Genomic DNA, 14,127 nt, shown 5'->3' with positions numbered 1-14,127 from the left:
CTCCAAGGGCGGCGCCGTGCCACCTACCAGCGGCGCGGCAACCTCCAAGACACCTACGCCGATGCCCACGACGTGCTCTTGCCAAGTTGTGCGCGATGAGCAGCATGACAACGCTAGTGACCCTGGGCACCGCCGTGGGAAGAGTCATGCGCATCTTTCGCAGGACGAAGGAGGCCAGCATGCACGCCGAGGTGCTGGCGAAAATGGCGTCCAGCCGCAAGGCCATGATAGAGCTCCTTCTAACGTGGTTAGAAGTCGGAGCGCGTCACGGTCAATGCAGCTTTCGCCGCCACCCACGCCAGCAGAAGCTTTGGCGCGTGCGCAACTGCTCCTCGACTTTCCTCCTGCCGCAGAGAAGCTCGACGAATGGAGAGCCACCGTCCGGAACCTTGTTGGCATCGCCAACAAAGATGAGCCGCGACCAGTGGGGCCCATAGGCCGACGCTCCATCGAGCCCCCGCATGCCAGAGTGATGCAGCCACGGTGCACTCTCCTCCCCCGTGCCAGTTACAGCGGGTGTCGATCCGTCGTGATGATGCATGTGACAACATTTCCATGGCATCGTCTGATCCACGGACCCACCACGATCAGCGCCAAGTTCTTTGGGAGTGGGCCCTTGAAGACGCTCGAACCACCATCGAACACCGGCGTGATGCGCGCCACCAGTCAGATAGGCGGGCAGGGCCCAGTATGGACCACCCGGCACCAGGAGGCTACAGTGGCCTACCTTATGAGGTGGGTTGCCCAGCCATTACCCGTGAGCTACTACAGTTCCAGTGGCCCTCCCACCGCACGTTCAAGCCCAACGTTGGCGAGAAGTACAATGGCAAGACTCACCCATCAGAGTTCCTCAGCACCTACACCATCGCGATGCTAGCTGCTGGAGCCCACGACGACAAGGAGCTTGCAATTATTTCCCGTTGGCACTTAAGCCCAATGTCATGTCTTGGTTGATGCACTTGTCGGCGGATTGCATTTCTTTTTGGTAGGATTTGTGTCATGAGTTCGTTGGCGCCTTCATTAGAGGCAATCAAGCTCATGGCCAGGCAAGTGATTTGCATATCATCCCCAAGAAGGAAGGTGAGAGCCTGCGCAAGTACATACAAAGATTCAGCCGGGTGTAGTACCAAATCCCAGACGTTCACCCCGCCGCTATGATCAGCGCATTCCATCAGAATGTGCGCAACCGCAAGATGCGTGAAGAGCTGGCGATGAACAAAGTCAAAGATGTGTCTGAAATTTATGTTCTGGCCGATAGGTGCGCTCGAGCTGAGGGTTGAAGGAAGTACCCCAGCGAGGACGCCGGTGCGGAAACCGACTGCACAGACGAAGACACTGCCGCCCCAACGAAGAAGGGTCGGCACCGCAACAGAAAGCGCAAGGGCAAGACCGTGCTTGCGGTCGAGTGATCCGACGACACCGGCGCTGCCAAGAGGGCCACGGCAAGCGAGCCCGACAAGGAAATTGCTGGGTGCGCTGCTTGCCGGGTCTTGGCGGCCACTGACAAGCCGGGAAGCTCCGACAAGCAGTACTGCAAGATCCACCGCACCAAGGGCCACGACCTCCAGAACTGCCAACAAGTTGAGCTGCTTGCTGAGAAGCAAAAAGCTGATTATGAGAGGCGGGACATAGAGAAAGGTCAGGACGGTCCCGAAGGATCCGGTAAGAAGTGTGGCGGTCGAGGAGGCCGCCGCGGCAAAGATAATCAGCAAGAGAGGCCTGCCCAGGGCCGCGACAAGAAGCAGGAAGGCGATGATCATGACGAGGACGACGAGTCCGACGACCACGAGTTTCAGAAAGCTACAGAGGCCATGTACGTCGACAGTGGCGCCTCGCTGCACACGTCTCACCGCCAGCTCAAGCAGTGGGTGCATGAGATCACAGAGGCAAAGCCATCATTCGACGCACAGAAGCCACTGAAGTGGTCCAGCACGCCTATCATCTTTAACACCGAGAACCACCCTGATCGCACAACTGCGGTTGGGTGTCTGCCGTTATTGGTTTCACCAATGATACGCAACCTCAAGGTGATGAAGATGCTAGTTGATGGCGGGGCTGGTTTGAACTTGATCTCGCCTCTTCTGATCAAAAGGCTGCAGATTCCTGATGGAGACCTCCAAGAGATGGCCATGTTTTAAGGGCTCAACCCAGGAAGATGTCAGCTGAAGGGTAAGGTCACGCTGCCCGTGACGTTTGGAGGAGATTTGAACAACACGATGGAAAGGATTGTCTTTGATGTAGCCGAGATCCCCTTGCCCTACAACGGGATCCTCGGCCGCCCGACACTAGCCAAGTTCATGGCGGTGTCACATTACGCCTACAACACGCTGAAGATGCCTGGGCTGATGACCGTCATCACCGTCCCCTCCGACAAGAAGGATGCGCTGATATGCGCTGACCAACTCTACCGGGAAGAAGTCGCAGCAACTGCTGCCAAGGCACTTGCTCCTGCCGCTGAAGCCCCGGGAGGGAAGAAGACCGGCAAGACCTCTTGCACCCACACCGGCAAGCGCACCTCTCCAGAGTGCCGTGCTCCCGTCGAGGTTGTGCCAGATAGCTCCACCGGAAAGAGCAAGAAATCCAGAGCTGCACCACCAGAGACCAAGAAGGTGTCTGTCAAGGAGGATGACATGGGAGGGGTGTTCACCAGAAACTCCAGCCTCGATAGCAAATAGGAAGGCGCACTCGTCACTTTCCTGCGGGCGAATGTTGATGTGTTTGAATGGCAAGCGTACGACATCCCCGACGTTCCCAGGGAGGTGATTGAGCACCATCTTGCTGTCTGTCCTCGTGTGCGACCCGTCAAGCAGAAGTTTAGGAAGCAAGCTTTGGAAAGGCAGGAGTTCATCACAGAAGAGATTAGGAAGTTGGAAGCGGCAGGCTTGGTGAGAGGAGTGCTCCATCTGACGTGGTTGGCCAATCCGGTGGTAGTGCTCAAGGCAAATGGGAAGTGGAGGATGTGTATTAATTGCAAAGATATCAATAAGGCATGTCCAAAAGACCCTTTCCCATTGCCACGCATCGACCAGATTGTTGACTCCACGGCCGGGTGTGACCTGTTGTCATTCCTTGACGCCTACTCAGTATATCACCAGATTTTCCTTACGTGAGAAGATGAAGAGAAGACGGCATTCATCACCCTGTGTGGTACTTATTGCTTCTTACGGATGCCTTTCGGGTTGAAGAGTGCTGGCTCAACCTTTGCAAGAGCAGACCAAATTGGTTTTGAACCCTAGCTACATAGAAATATGGAAGCTTATATGGATGACATAGTGGTCAAACCAAGGGCCAGGCAACACTTGTGCAAGATTTGGAAGAGACGTTTGCAAATCTACGCAAGATCAAGCTCAAGATGAACCCTAAGAAGTGTGTCTTTGGCATTACTTCCGGCAAGCTTCTCGGGTTCTTTGTGTCGCAGCGTGGGTTGAGGCGAATCCAAACAAGAGCAAGGCCATTGAGCAGATTGAGGCACCTAGGCGAATCAAGGATGTGCGTTGGCTCACTGGCTGCATCGCCGCCATGAGCAGATTCATCTCCAAGTCTTCTGAGCGTGCCCTTCCCTTTTTCAAAATCTTTAAAAAGGTGGGCCCAATGGAGTGGATTCCAGAGGCCAAAGCAGCGTTGTAGTATTTGAAGAAATACCTCTCCTCCATGCTGATACTAGTTGCGCCTAAACCACAAGAGCCGCGGCTGCTGTATCTAGCGGCAACGAATCAAGTGGTTAGCGCCGCACTAGTGGCGCAGAGGGAGGTCGATGAAGGGGCAGTGGCAACGGTAGGGTTGGCGGATGGCGAGCCAGAGCTCCCCCGGCAGGGCCTGGTCCCGGCAAGGCGAGGCCGCAGCAGGGTTTGACACCGGCAAGACAGGGCCTATGCAACCAAGTGAATTGGTGCAGAAGAAGAAGATGATGCAGCACCCAGATTACGTTGTCAGCTTCCTCTTGCAGGGGGCTAGGTCAAGGTACTCCGATGTGCAGAAATTGTTGTTCAGCCTCCTTATGGCCTCGAGGAAGCTGCGTCATTACTTCTAAGCGCACGAGATCACCGTCATCACCCGCCTCCCGTTGCAACAGATACTTCATAACGCAGACGCAACGGGGAGGATTGTGGAATGGGCCTTGGAGCTGTCGACCTTTGGTTTGAAGTTTGAAAGTACCTCAAAGATCCAGAACAGAGTCTAGGCAAAGTTCATTGCAGAGTGGACCTCGACACCCGATGAAGAGATCCAGGAAACCACTCTTCCCGGCAAGGCAGCAAGAAACAACTGGATTATGTACTTTGACGGGCTTTGTCGCTAGAAGGCGCCGGTGATGTTGTGCTTCTTGTCGCTCCCACCGGAGAGCACCTCAAGTATGTAATCCAGATGCATTTTCCCAGGGAGATGTCGACAAACCACACTACTGAATATGAGGGGTTGCTTGCCGGTCACAGGATCGCGGCAGACCTTGGGATCAAGAAGCTCATCGTCAGGGGTGATTCATAGCTTGTCGTCAGGCAAGTCAGCAAAGATTATCAAATCCCATTGATGGAGACCTACGTGGATGAGGAGAGGAAGCTGAAGGAGCGTTTTGACGATATATAGGCAGAACACGTTCCCTGAGTGGAGAACGACATCGCCGACTACCTGTCAAAGCGCGCTGCCTTCAAACTACCTATGGAGCCATGTACTTTTGTGCTTAGGTTAACTCAACCATCCATTGAACAATCATCAGAGCAGAACAAGCACAGGAAATCAGCCCCCGGCAAGTGCTTTCCCACCAAGCTCCCTAGAGGCACTGGCGAAGATGTAGCCGTGGACACTGAGCCTGCCGTGGGGCAACCCACTCCGACAGGGTGTCAAGCCCTGGTCGTAGAGACAACAGCTCCCATGGCAGAGGAGATGCCTTTAGTCCTTGCCGTCGAGCCCCAGGCTCCAGCATGGGCACAACATAACGTTCGATTCCTCCAAATAGGGGAGCTTCCTGTGGAGCGGGAAGAAGCGGAGAAAGTAGCCCGTCGATCTGCCCTTTATCAGTTTGTTGACAATGTTATATACAGAAAAAGACCAAATGGTGTGAAATTGAAGTGCATTCCCTGGGAGGAAGGACTAGAGCTATTGGCAGAGATACATGGAGGCATATGTGGCTCCCACATAGGGTCGAGGGCCCTTGTCGGCAAGGCCTTCCGGCAAGGTTTGTTCTGGCCCTTTTCCCTCCAGGATTCAATGACACTAGTAACCAAGTGTGAAGCATGTCAGTTCCATTCAAAGAAGCTTCATCAACCAGCTCAAGCCCTTCAAACAATCCCTCTCTCCTGGCCATTTTCGGTCTGGGGGCTCGACATACTGGGCCCTTTCCCCCGCGCTGTCAGGGACTTTGAGTACCTGTACATTGCAATCAACAAGTTAACAAAGTGGTCGGAGGTGGAAATAGTGAGGAAGGTGACAGCACAGTCAGCCGTCAAATTCTTCAAAGGGCTAGTCTGCCGTTTTGGTGTGCCAAACAAAGTCATCACCGACAACGGCACGCAGTTAACAAGCCACACCTTCATGCAATACATCGAAGACCTCGACAACAAGGTCTGTTTCGCTTTCGTGGCACACCCACGAAGCAACGTCCAAGCGGAGAGGGCAAATGCTGAAGTACTACGAGGCCTGAGGACAAGGACTTTTGACAGGCTGCACAAGTGTGGAAGGCGCGGGATTGATGAGTTGTCGGTGGTTCTTTGGTCAATCAGAACAATGCCAAATCGAGCCACCGACCAGACACCTTTGCCTTGGTATACGGGGCAGAGGCAATTCTCCCCACAGACCTCACATACGGGTCACCTCGAGTGCTCGCTTATGACGAGCTTGAGCAAGAGCTATTGCGGCAAGATGACACGACGTTCCTCGAGGAAGATCGTCTTCGGGCAGTTGTGAAAGCAGCACGCTACCAGCGAGCCTTGAGCTGCTACCATAGCCGCAAGGTTCATGCCCGAAGCTTCGAATAAGGCGACCTTGTTCTTCGGCGCGTTTAATCGGCCAAGAATTCCAACAAGTTGACGCCAAAGTGGGAAGGCCCTTATCGGGTAATACGAGTCACCAGGCCCGGTGCAGTCCACCTGGAGACTGAAGATGACATTCCAGTGAGCAACTCCTGGAACATGAAGCATCTTCACAAGTTTAACCCATAAGGCGAGGTTGCTGGGGCCCCTGGCAGACCACCTTTTGTACAGGCCTTGCCAGCAAAGCATGTAACCCTCTGTACAAAGCCAGGCGCAGACCCTGAGCATAAATAAATGAAGCGCTAGCGCCCTAAGTTATAGCATGCATGCTAGGTTGAGTCTCTCCCTCGGTTAGGGTTGATATTGCTTAGCGGTGGCTAACCCCTAGCATAGAGGTCCAGTGTGTGTCTCTCTGTTCCTTTTCGTCCTCTTTGGTTCGCAGGGTACATGAACATTTCTGCTGAGCTATTTGGCAGAAAGGGAACGAGACGACGCTCCGGTCCCGGCAATCCAAGGTTGCCGGGGGCTGAAGACACAAGGGTCCAACCGCGGCAAGCCAAGGTTGCCGGGGGGCTGCAGATTCAGATAAGTCCTTTATCCCCTGTTATGCATTTCCGTATGGAATTGGAACATATGAAACCTCGTTTTATTCCTAGGCTACCGTGCTCCCCTTTTCCTGTACCCAAGAACTATTCCTTGGGTCGGAACTTGGTTGTAGTCGCGGTGACAAGGAAGCAAACGAAGGGCCTAACCCTACTTCGCCCCTACCTCCGCAAAGAGCGTGAGTATGGTTGAATGAAGTAAGGGGACGACAAGACCTGCTGCCGGGCAACAATGTTTATCTTAAAAATAACAAGGATTTGTTCCTTGGCATGGGTTTCGCTCACACACAAAGAACCTGGCAAGCACCCTTTTTTGTTAATACGTCCCATACAAGTACAGTTCGTACGGAATGTAAACATGAGCAAGGGGATTACAAGTTTTGAATTTAACTAAGGCCCGTGGGCTTACAAGCTAAAAAGAGATAAGATGCCCGTAATCCATTTCTTGTCCCTCTCCTCAGGAAACAGAACGAGATAGTAGGAGGGCAAAAGGAGTGCCTAGGCGAGGTACGAGTAGTAGAGGACACCAAGAGAACATCCCGGTGGCCGTTCGGATGAGGGCTAGCGATGATGGTGCCAGGGGAAGAGCCGAAAGATGAGGTAGCAAGACGCCAATACGCTATGAAGGCATCGGTGCCCGTGTACTCCGCCTTGACAGCCAGCCACCCGCCTTTTTCGCCTTCTCTGGCCTTCCCTCGCCAGCCACCCAAGGAGGAGACCCCGAGAAGTTCAAGGAGCTGGCCCCACCAGGAGGAAGGGCCAGGTGCAGATGTTGCTGCTGCCAGCGCCTCCCAGGGATGGCGTGTCCGATGCCTAGTCAGACCATGCATCCTCCCGCTTGACGCCCTCGTCGTCGCTGTCGCTGTCCTCCTTGACACTCTCTCTTGAGGAGGAGTCTTCATCATCGGAGGAGATCTCCACACAACACCTTAAGCGAGTTCCCAAGTGCCCAAAAACCATGACGGAGAGCAGGCCGTTCTCCATTAATTTGAAGTGGAGAACGAGCCCCTCCGACAGGCTGTAGGCATGAGCGAAGGCGTTCCATCTGCGACGGAGATACATGACGTGAGGGGCGGGGAAGTCAACGTTGAACCGCATGCTGCCATTTCCGCAGCCCCTCATATGCAAACTCAAAGCCTATGGCGGGTCGAGCTCCATCTCCCAAGCAAACGGAGTAGCGAGACGAATACTACGACGCACTGGCTGGTGCCGCCTGATGACGAACTTGCGGGGCTGGTCTGCAACGTGAGCCTCCATTAGGGGAGGGTCCGCTGGCGGAGGCAAAGTCGGTGCGCTGCCCTGTCCTCCTCTGCCCCGAGCGCCACGGCGGCCTCGGCCTCTCCCCCTCCCCTTTTCTCTCACGGATGGCTCTTCCGCCACGAGCTCTTAGGAAGGAACGGCACGCTGTCGAGCAGAGAACCTCATCGCTGCAATCGAAGCACCGGCGTGCCCTCTAGCTATAGCAATGGAAGGGGTATGGCGACGAAGGGGAGACGCAGAGAGATGCTTTTCCTCCTGCCCCTGGGTTCCGTTTTTATAGTTGACCAGGGGAGGCCGAAGGACTAGCTCTACAGCACTGAAGAGCCCGCTTGAATCTGGCTCAATAAAGTGGCAGCAGGCGAGGCTATCGACCTCCCTCCCCTCCCAATTGGAGGCGCGTCAGTATCGGCCCGCTGTGGGGACCCCGACTCATAAGTCGTGATCACCGAATGCACGTGTACAGTGATCCCAGAGATCAATGCTCAGTGAACACACAGAAGCTGAATAACAAGAGTCTTACATCGATACATACCGTCTTACACTAATTATGACCATTATGGTCAAGTCTTCGTCGATAAGTAGAACCCATGCCATCTGCCTTAACCCTACAGGCATTCTGACTGGGAAGCGTCCTAGTTTGCATGTTCATCTCCAAAGAACTCTTCTTCGAACTCCCGTTCTTCCATGCCTGGCCAATTAAATAACCAGTGGAAAGACAATGAGTACTTTGAATGTACTCGCAAGCAACCCATGATTGGAACAAGGCACAATAATGCAATGATACAACACTAAGTAGGTAATTTGCAGAAAGCTAGTTTTGAGTGCAATGACATGTTCAACAACTCGTAAGACATGCATCAAGAGAATACAAGTAACCATGAGGACAGGTTACAGATATCAACATAAATAGTGTGGGCATCAACCCAACTCAATCATGTCAAGTCCCTTGACTTGACCCAAGTAGTTCTCCCCAATTATCCAAACACACACATTGGTTTGTGAAGTTCTGGACGTAGTTTAAGTAGCACCGCCCAACTGTCCTTGACCGTTGACACAGCTATTCAAATAGTTTTACACTCTGCGGAGGTTGCACACTTTACCCACAAGATCCGGGGAACTTCCGTGTCATCCACGACCCGCGATACCTCAAGTACCCGGGGTAAGCACCCATCACTATCTTTCCCCAGAAGACACTAACAAGGGGTCCACTCGTTGTTCCATATCCTCACGATGTAAATCATACGAGACTCACTCGAGATCGTAACATCCGAGAAGGGACACAACGGTGTATCCGGTGCCCTGTGAAAACAGTCATGGCCGCCCTACCTGGCATGACCCCATCCCGAGAGAGAGCACCAACTCTCCCCCGTCACTAGTAATGCGGGCTCCAAGCTAGTATCGGCCTAGGTAATCAATAATGCCCTTTCCCATACAAGGGCAGAGTGGTTGCGCATGTAAGGTTGGGACAGTCGACAAATCTTAAATCTAATCCAGTTTCAAAAACAACACGCACTTGCCTCGGTACACCACTTCGTCATCAAGTGGTTACCCTTCTCATCATCTCCCTCGGGCATAAGTGGCACCCGACGGGGTTTTCGAAAAGTCTTTTGAAAATACTTTGTCTCCTTCATCATGCTTATACCCGTCCCTTTTTGCGTAGCATCTACTTTAGCATCCTATCTACTCCCACCGGCATAACCCTCATAAGAAGGTAGGGTCATGCACAATGCAAGTATCAACGAGGAAGTAACAGTGGCAAACCACCCCATGTGGTCATCACAGTATCATGTCTCCGACGCAAGCAAAAAGTGCTATATAACATGCATAAAAAGGGTTTCATAGACATGGTCAAAGGGCTGCTTGCCTTGGTCTTCAAGTTCTTCAAATCCTTCTCCTTCTTCTTCTTCAGCAACTTCGTCTAATACGGGATCTAATCGTCGCAAGAAAATAACGAGAAAATAAGGCAATCATAAAATAGAAAAACCAAAGTGCTCAGAAAAATGTCAACTTATTTTGATAAATACTAGGGGGAAAGCTAAGAAGGGGAAAATTACTAGTTATGGATTTGGAGTTGTGGAATAGGATAAGTGGATTTACAAATGTATATTTAAATGCTTAAAATGACATTTAAATATTTTACAGTGAATAAAAGTTTGTTGGATTTGAATGAAAGTTGCACCATCAAATAGGTTGCAATATTTCAGGAATTTAGGAGTTGGAATTAATTTATTTGGACAAATATTCAACTCAGTGGAATTTTTGGAAAATTCATAGAAAAGAAAAGGAAAAATGGCGCTGTGCCACTGGGCCAGAAAGGCCACAGTGCAGAAGGCCCAGAGGGAAAAGAGGCCTAGGCGAGCCAGCACGCGCGCGCCAGGTTTTTAATCCTGAAGGTGGAGCCCAGCTGCAAGTGGGAGAGAGAGGTGGCGAGAGAGAGGTGAGGATGACAGGCGGGGCCCACCTGTCATCCATAACCCTCCGACAAAGGGCCGACGAGCTCACCGGCGACGTTTGCGGGCATGGCAGGGTGACGGATGGCACCGTTGGACTCCTCGTCGTGTCGCCATTAGGGTGGTGCCCGAGTTCGCCAGAGGGGAGCAGTGGTTCGCCAGCGATGAGGTTCATGGCGGAGGAGCATCGGGCGTCGACGGTTCCGGCTGTTTCCAGCCGCAAAAGAAGCGGGGGAGAAAGGGGAAACGATCAGGGGTGCTCGGGGGTTCCAGATCGAGGCAGAGGAGGAGCGGGGAGGCCTGTACCTCGCGAACTCCGGCGAGGCGAAGCGGCGGAGCTCGAGCTCGATCTCGAGCTCGGGCGGCTCTAGAGAGGAACTGGGGGTGCAGGAGGATTATTTGGTGGTGCAGAGGGCAAGTGGTGAGGAGAGGAGAGCTCGGGGAGGTCTTATATAGCTGGGCCAGGGCTTGCCGTGGACCCATGCGCCGGCGAGGTCGTTGCCGTTGCCGTGGGTCACGGGGTCGCGCGTGGGCGTGTCTAGGGTGCTCGTGCGGTTGGTCTAGGGCGAGGGGAGAGAAGAGAGGGAAGGCAGGGGGCCAAGGCACCATGCGTGTGAGCACGCTCATTGGTGCGCTCGAGCGGCCAGCGCGCGTGCGAGCTAGGGCGAGAGGAGGGAGAAGGGGGAGGGGGAAAGAGGCGTGGCGTGCTGCGGATGTCGAGGAGCATTGGCTGGCGTGAGGGGGTGAGCCGAGGTGGCCGGAGGTGCTTGGTAGGGGGCGGCTATAGTGCGGGAGCGCACTGTAGCGCACTTCAGAGCATGCAAATGGCCGACATGCCATATTTTGGCAAAGTGGGCATGGCCAAGCATGTCTAGTAGATCTAGGGAGGAGTAAAGAATGGGGGAGGGCATTGGATGCCCTGGGTGGCCACTTGAGTGAGGAGGGAGGTGAGAAAGGGGAAGAATGCTGTTGTCCAGAAGGGTAAATGGGGATGTTTCACCCTACAATCATTAAGTTGAGGCCAGGGAAGAGTTACTGGAGGTGCAAGGGAACTCTGAGGGGCTATGGTAAAAAGTTGAGCTCAAGGAGAATAGTGTTAGTGGTCAAAAAGGTGATTTTTGAAAAGTGACAGAAGGTGTTTGATATTGGTTTGGGCCAGCAGATGATTTCAAAATGCCATGAGACTCCACAGGGTGAAATGACACATATAATTAGGGCCTTCCACTAATTTGGAGCTTATTTGGGCAAATTTGCCAATGCAACTTTTGTAAACCCTAGAAATTAGCCGAAATGAACTTGTGTAGATCTAGTTGAGCGAATCACTTCTCCTTGATGCACCACTTGGTGTAGTGGCCTCATTTGGTCATGTGAACATGCTCACAAAAGTTGAGAGCAAAATGAGATAGTTGACAATGTAAAGTTGTTCAAATTTGATTCTGGACAGAGAGGGTTTTGGGGCACTTTGATCAAGATATCATTTTCTCCAACTTGTGCCACATGGTCTAGATATATAATTAGACCATTGGAGCATGTGCACCAAGTTTCAGAACATTTGGACATGTTTGGCAATGTAGAGTTGCTCAAACTTCAAAATGGACAGAAATGGTTTTGAGGGGATTTGATGATGTTATCTTGCTCTCCAAGACATGAGACTTGTCAAGATCATCAAACATGTCATATGTGACAAGCTAGAATTTTCTTGGAATTTTTGGGGCATATTTCCTTTGTAAATATTTCAAAAGCTTGAAATATCCAGAAAGGGTTTTTGAGGGATTTGACCAATATTTTGAACATGACCACGTGTTGAAACTCTTATATATGGACAATATATGTCCACTGAGTTTCCCTAACTTTTCACAAATATTTTTAAAGTATTAAAATAATTTTAACATATTAAAGACCATTTCTGGCCTAAAGAAAACGCCTTTAAATAGAATAGGAAAATAACTTTTAAAATTATATTTTTGTGGTTTATAGAAGTCCTATGTCTAATAGGTTTCAACTATACTCTTTGAAATATTTTTCATACCCCAAATCAAGTACTTGCAGTGCAAACCTCAATTCAGGGGTTTTTGGAAAAATAATTTTTTGAAAAAAAAAACTTTTTGGCCAAATTATTTTTGTAAGAAAATACTATATTGCTCTATACACATGGCATGATCATTGGGCAGAAATTCTGGATCAAGGAAAGGAACTATGGAAGGTGATGCTATGTTGACTTTTAAGTGCACTTGAAAACACAGAGAGAAAACCAACTCAAAAAAGTCAAATAATGCAAAAGTTTTTGTCAAACCACACTTATCATGATTTATCATCTTAAATGTTGTGCCATGAAAATCAGGGTGCGACAAACCTACCCCCCTTACAAGAATCTTGTCCCCGAGATTCCCAAACTAGGCGCGGGAAGGAGTATGGAAACTTGGATTCGGGGGAGCCTCCACGTCCTCATACTGCTTTTGTTTCTGAGTGGTGCTTCATTGAACCTTGAGGTACTTGATGGTGTAGCTTCATGTATAATGTTCTGCTTGATCCAGGTTGTCAATGGATGGTTTGCGGTAGGTCAGGTTGGGCTAGGGGTCGATGGCTTGATGATCGACGTCCTTGTTAGTGACCGGGCTAGCTCGGAAACCCTTCTGGAGTTGTGTTATGTGGAAAACATTGCGCACAGTGGTAACTCAGGTCGTGTCTCTAGCTGGTAGTTGTCTGCCCTTCATCTTGGAATGATCTCGGAGGGGCCGGTAAATCTTGGTGTGAGCTTCCTTTTGGAAATGCTTGGTTCCTACGAGAGAAGTGGTTTGCGGATATGTACGGTCTTTGACGAGGAAGTTAACTTCTTGAGGGTGGTGGTTGGTATAGTTCTTCCTCCTTGACATGGCGGTCTTCAGATGTTCCTTAACCAGCTGAACGACTCTCCTTACGTTTTCGCGTAGACAAGTATGTCGCCAAGTAAAGATGAGAACTAACTTCTCCAAGTACTCCTTGAAGTATATGGGGTACGTAAAGTAGGCTGGGGTATTGGTGGTGGTCATGGTTGAGTACTAGCCAAGGTCTTCTCGATCTAGAGCCAAAGCCCGTGGGCATGATCTGACCATGTTGTGGTTTGGTGGGGCTTAAGAGTTTCAAGGGTTCTAGTGTGCGGGTGAATGTTTATCGTCTCATCCTTAAGCACAGTTTCTGAGATGCCAATAGTTCTACCTAGTCTTCACATCATATTATCAAAAGAATCATCTCGTATAGGTCAACTCCAATCATCACTCATGTTATTCATATGCTCATGGCTCCCGAGAGGGGTTCTAACAAAATCATACATTTCAACTATACCCAAGATCATATGCATGGATATCCCTAAAAATCCATGGGTAGAGCATACAAGCTTCCAATGTTAAACATAGTGCATCTTTATCCTAAGGAAACACGTCATGTGCCACTCCAAGATCCTGATTCCTTCCTATGAATCAACTCCAACAGCCCATTAACTTCCATTAATATCTACAATCCAATGCCTATGGTGTTCCACACGATCTTATAATGTCCTATAACCCCCAAATACCTGAAAGAGCTATCCTTACTATAGTCAGTCCACCAATTCCCATTATCGTGATCAAGTAAACTCCAAGATCAAGCTCATACGGATTCCTAAATAAACTTTTACATTTAACACAATCTCCTAGTTTATCATCCACCGAGAAACATGGTATCATAATTGAGATCATCAGTATAAATCCAATTTAATCCGAACCATGTTGACTTACTCAGCATCTAGACTCCATTAGGGTCACCTATTTAATCCAAATGTCATGGTCAGCTATCTTTTATCAATATCTCCTGGTTAGATCAAATCCTTATACATTC

The sequence above is a fragment of the Triticum dicoccoides genome, chromosome 6B (assembly GCF_002162155.2).
Source record: "Triticum dicoccoides isolate Atlit2015 ecotype Zavitan chromosome 6B, WEW_v2.0, whole genome shotgun sequence".
In the NCBI taxonomy this organism is placed as follows: Eukaryota; Viridiplantae; Streptophyta; class Magnoliopsida; order Poales; family Poaceae; genus Triticum; species Triticum dicoccoides.
The sequence above is the reverse complement of the archived record's forward strand: the minus strand, read 5'-3'. Positions refer to the sequence as shown.